Below are 6,318 nucleotides of genomic sequence, written 5' to 3'. Positions count from 1 at the left end.
AAAAAGATAAAAATCAACTCACATCCAAGTTCACCCAGCAGCAGCACACTAGATGATTGAAAAATAAACCCTGCATCTGAGGGTTTAACAGGGGGAACACCTGGCCCTGACACCACAACACACCAGAGGACAATGTGCATAACCACCATTACACCTACTAGGGGTTAAACAGAGGGAACACCTGGCCCTGAACCATAAAGTAATAAGAGGCAATATGAACCCTACTCCAACAACCACGAAGAACTGAGACACATCCTGTGGACTCTGCTTGTTTGGACAACAGTGCTAGGATGGGAGAGAGGATAACACTTCTGGGGTGAGAGAAAGCTATGTTTGCAAAGCCTCTTCTGGGAAAAAAAGACATTAATGCAATGTTTGTATAGATGTCCCTATTTCCTTAGTATTATTTTAATTAACCACCACAATTGTTCCATATTATCACTAGTATGATGTACTGGAGTCAAATGAAAACATGTCTTTGCAATGTATGTTTTCTTAAAGGCATTCCAGAAAATGTCCTCATCTTAGATTTCAGAAGATGATGGAACAGCCTCTTCTTAAGGATAAAGCATTTCATCAAACAATACCCTACAATCCAAGTGGCTTTGATGGACTAACAACTGAACAATTCATAGACGGACACAGGTACAGATTGATTCAAAATAAGTCATACTTTCATACAAATGCATTTCACTAATTCTAAGACAAAGCATGCATGCATGTTGAACTTCAGATTCTATTCTCAGAATCTAAAGTGTAACCAGTATTTATTAAATTATCCACCATCATTGTTCCATATTATTACTACTATAGTATACTGGACTCATATCAATACATGTCTTTGCAATGTATTTTTCCTTACAGACCTACTATTCTCAGACTGGAGAGTGTCACCTTATAACAATTTTAGATGGCAAAATATGCTTCCTACAGGTGAAGTGTCTCATCAAACAATACCCTACAATCTAAGCAACTTGGATGAACTAGCAACTGAAAACTTCAATGGACAGAAACAGGTATACATTGATGTAAAATATGTAATTTCATAAAAAATTTGATTTAACTGATTCTAAGAAAAATCATGTATGTGTGTTGTACTTCTGATTCTCTTCTGAACATGACTGTTAACTGGAAATTTTCAGAAAAGGAAGCCAATTCTGCTTTCAAGAATGCCATCAATGAGAAGGTCTAAACAGGTGTCTCCCCATGCTATTTTGGAATATCGTACTTCTGCTTCCTCTGACCAAGAAAGACACAACAGTATTTACATGCCATGCCCTGATGGTGACAGACTGTGACATTATTGCATGTTCTACAAAAATGTTTTGAAGGGGAGAGGGAGAGACAAAGATTTTAATTTCTACATCTTAGATTTCAGAAGATGATGGAACAGCCTCTTCTTAAGGATAAAGCATTTCATCAAACAATACCCTACAATCCAAGTGGCTTTGATGGACTAACAACTGAACAATTCATAGACGGACACAGGTACAGATTGATTCAAAATAAGTCATACTTTCATACAAATGCATTTCACTAATTCTAAGACAAAGCATGCATGCATGTTGAACTTCAGATTCTTTTCTCAGAATCTAAAGTGTAACCAGTATTTATTAAATTATCCACCATCATTGTTCCATATTATTACTACTATAGTATACTGGACTCATATCAATACATGTCTTTGCAATGTATTTTTCCTTACAGACCTACTATTCTCAGACTGGAGAGTGTCACCTTATAACAATTTTAGATGGCAAAATATGCTTCCTACAGGTGAAGTGTCTCATCAAACAATACCCTACAATCTAAGCAACTTGGATGAACTAGCAACTGAAAACTTCAATGGACAGAAACAGGTATACATTGATGTAAAATATGTAATTTCATAAAAAATTTGATTTAACTGATTCTAAGAAAAATCATGTATGTGTGTTGTACTTCTGATTCTCTTCTGAACATGACTGTTAACTGGAAATTTTCAGAAAAGGAAGCCAATTCTGCTTTCAAGAATGCCATCAATGAGAAGGTCTAAACAGGTGTCTCCCCATGCTATTTTGGAATATCGTACTTCTGCTTCCTCTGACCAAGAAAGACACAACAGTATTTACATGCCATGCCCTGATGGTGACAGACTGTGACATTATTGCATGTTCTACAAAAATGTTTTGAAGGGGAGAGGGAGAGACAAAGATTTTAATTTCTAATTATATTGCTCAAGATATACAGTATATGGTGATGATCATATGCTTAGCAATCCAAATCCCATCTCTTCCTGTTCAAATATCACTGTGTCCTTGCCCAAGACATTGAACTTCAAATTTCTCCCAATGAGCAGTCTACCACCTAAACGGGTGAATGAAAGGCCAATGTAAAGACATTAAGTGCAGCACATTAATCATTTTCTATTGAGATGTGTGTGTGTGTGTGTGTGTGTGTGTGTGTGCATCCAATATTGAGGGCATGTTCATGAGGGACAAAGAAACACAGAAACAAAAAGACATGTTTTGGAGTGGAGATGATGCTTTGAGTGAGATCACAGATAAAAATTGTAAAGAACTATAAGAATGAAAATAAATATGACATTGTTTATTGAGACCTGTGCATCACTAAGATCTATGTGTATTGTACTTATGATTCTCTTCTGAACATGATTGTTAACTGGAAATTTTCAGAAAAGGAAGCCAATTCTGCTTTCAAGAATGCCATCAATGAGAAGGTCTAAACAGGTGTCTCCCCATGCTATTTTGGAATATCGTACTTCTGCTTCCTCTGACCAAGAAAGACACAACAGTATTTACATGCCATGCCCTGATGGTGACAGACTGTGACATTATTGCATGTTCTACAAAAATGTTGTGGAGGGGAGAGGGAGAGAGAAATATTTTAATTTCTAATTATATTGCTCAAGATATATAGTGTATGATGATGATCATATGCTTAGCAATTCAAATCCCATCTCCTCCTGTTCAAATATCACTGTGTCCAAGACATTGAACTTCAAATTTCTACCAATGAGCAGTCTACCACCTAAACGGGTGAATGAAAGGCCAATGTAAAGACATTAAGTGCAGCACAGTAATCATTTTCTATTGAGATGTGTGTGTGTGTGTGTGTGTGTGTGTGTGTGTGTTTGTGTGTGTGTGTGTGCATCCAATATTGAGGGCATGTTCATGAGGGACAACCAAACACAGAAACAAAAAGACATGTTTTGGAGTGGAGATGATGCTTTGAGTGAGATCACAGATAAAAATGGTAAAGAACTATAAGAATGAAAATAAATATGACATTGTTTATTGAGACCTGTGCATCACTAATATCTAATAAACAAACATTAATATGTGGGTTGACATATCCAAAAAGATTTCACTTTGAAATTAGTCTGGATTCAAACAATACACTACTTTTTTGGCCCCTCATTACAATGAGGGAAGTATTGTGTACTAATATTTCTCTACATGAAATTAAAAAACAACATAATAAAAAAAGTTCACTTACTGCATTACTATGCAAATTAATAACACATCTATCTTTTGAAGATGAAACACATGATTTGCATGCCTTATTTAGTCTTCAGTACCAGAACCATGCACATGGGTGCACAACATCAGATGTATAGGTAACTCTGCAGAATACAGGACAACTATATAATGGGTCTGAACATCATGTTTCACAAGAAGATTATGCCAAGTACAATTTAAAAACAACCACTAAATCATTTTGATTTGATTCCAGTAACAAAATATACTGGTCTGATGCAAAAGGTACACTTTCCAAACGTGACACTTTTTACCACTCTACCATCCAGTTTCTCACACATGACACATACAATACACACCACTGCACTTGTCACTCTTTGGACAACTAACCTTCCCATCAAACCTGTCATAACATTCCCTAGTTTATTCTCAATTGCACCCTTCTCCAACTATCACCTCTCTACCTATGTCACATGTTACACTAAATGCCTCTCTCACACAGACTCCCACAAAAGCCAGTTCATTTATAATGGCTCTACACAATATCCAGTCTTAAAGCACACTTTAAAGATGTACACACACATCAATTCTTTATGAACGCTGATAGCATTTGTGTAACAGAAACATGGCTAACATCTGCCATAGCCACATTTGAGCTATGCATGTGACTGTCTTTGTCGCCTGACTAGGTACATCAGGTTAAATTCATGCAACAGCATCATCATACAACCACACTCACAGTTAATTCATCTGATGATGTGAAGTGAGTGTCAGGTCCTTTTAAGCATCTCAACACATTTATTCTATTTGGGGACATATTTTTAGGACCTATTTCTCTGCATGTCTACATCCCACCTGGTCATTCTCCAGGCCTTCCATCTGCCTGGAAGACCCACCTTTACCATCAAGTATCACTGCAGGGATAGCTTGACAATTCAGCAATCTGTGATCAACACTCACAATTCTTGTTTCTCTCTTAACCACAGTTTTCAGAAGAATGCCCCTCTCCTACCCATACATTTGGTGTAAGTAGGCTATGTAATTTAAGGTCTACATTTCCATCCAATTGACCTGAATGACTACTGTCAAACTAAAGTGGAGTCCATATGCATTCAATTGTAGTGATCTTGATTATTTCAGTTAAACAAGCACATTCTTCATATAAGAAGAGACGACACATTGGTTTAATTCTAGCAATGAAAATACAATGAAAGTGCAATGGGGGTCCCTTTGCACAACAATGCTTATATAAACCTCAAAATGTAATTTGACAGTGTTGTGCCCAATTAGTAAGTTGTAGAGCATGCCATCAGCTACGCATACAAGCATTATGAACCCCATTTAGCCACGGGGGGCGCTACAGCAATCAATTGCGTTTAAGCCACTTTTAAGAATTTCGGCTCGTTATAGCGCCACCCTTTGGCCTAACTGCTTCATATTTCTTCAGTTACCTCAAGATATGGTCTGGTACTACTATATCTGTTTTCGGAAATACCATCCAAGCGGTTAGGCCTGAACAGGAAATTTGCTCTCTAGCGCCCCCATTCAGTTTAATCTGCCCAGTATTGGAGGCTTTGCCTCTGGCTGACATTGTTGATATGAACACAACATTTTGTGTTGTTCCATGCATTCCTTCAGAAGTGATATGCCTTTTTGTGAAAAGCCACACCCTCTGCAATATTCAATTGCTCACAGTGGCTATTTTCATTATGTTTTCTAAATTATGCCGAGATGGAACTTTAGATATTCATTGTTAGATTCTATATACTTTGCTTCATGTAGATTGACAAAACTTCCTAGGAGGAGATAGATTTCAAGTGTTTTTCAAAAAATGCAAAATTGTTGCAAATTAACATAATCCGAAGTTATAACTCCTTGAGGCAAATTTGTTTACCCTGATGAGACATATATGCCTCCAAAGCGTCCTGACTCTAGCTCCAACGGGGCATGACATATGACCATTCAAAGTTTGCATTTTATCCCCTTTTATGTATTTTGGCTTGTAATAGCGCCACCCTGTGGCCAATCAGGCTCTTCTTTCTCGAGTGACCATTAGACATACCCTGGTACCACCGTACCGTGGTTCGGAAAGCTCTGCATGGCGGTTAGGCCTAAACTGAAAATGAGCTCTCTAGCGCCCCCATTTGGTTTGATTCGGCCAATAATGCAGTGGCCGCCTCAGGTTATATCTGCACAGATGTGTACCAAGTGGCGTGGTGTTCTGCACAACCCTTAAGAAAGTATACCCCTTTATGTGAAAAGCCACGCCCCATGCCATTTTCATTGGCTCATAGTTGCTGTTAAATTTAATTTTTTCAACTTCTGCCGAGATGGAATTATAGATATCGGTCCTTAGACTGTGTGTACCCAGTATCATGCAGATTGGTCAAAGTCTCTAGGAGGAGATAGATTTTAAGCGTTTTTCAAAAAATTCAAAATGGCGGAAAATCTATATAACCGGAAGTTATGGGTCCTTGAGGCAAATTTGTTCATCATGAGGAGAGACATATGTGTGAGAAGTGTCATGTCTGTAGGTCAAACGGGGCCTGAGATATGCCTGTTCAAAGTTCGCAACTTCAGTCGGCTGCTATAGCGCCCCCTTTTGGCCAATCCATGTGAGACTTGCTTCACTGCTGCGGGGCCTAAGCCTCTATGACTCTGCCGAGTTTCGTAAAAAGCGACCAGTCGGTTATAGGGCCTGCCATAGACTTCCATGGCAGATAAATAATAATAATAAGAATAAGAATAATAATAATAATAATACCATCAATTACAATAGGGGCTTCGCCCCCTTCGGGGCTTGGCCCCTAAATATAGCTGCAAGCAGCAATGAACGGGG

This window comes from Borostomias antarcticus, assembly GCF_949987555.1.
Source record: "Borostomias antarcticus genome assembly, contig: scaffold_83, whole genome shotgun sequence".
Taxonomy (NCBI): domain Eukaryota; kingdom Metazoa; phylum Chordata; class Actinopteri; order Stomiiformes; family Stomiidae; genus Borostomias; species Borostomias antarcticus.
The sequence above is the reverse complement of the archived record's forward strand: the minus strand, read 5'-3'. Positions refer to the sequence as shown.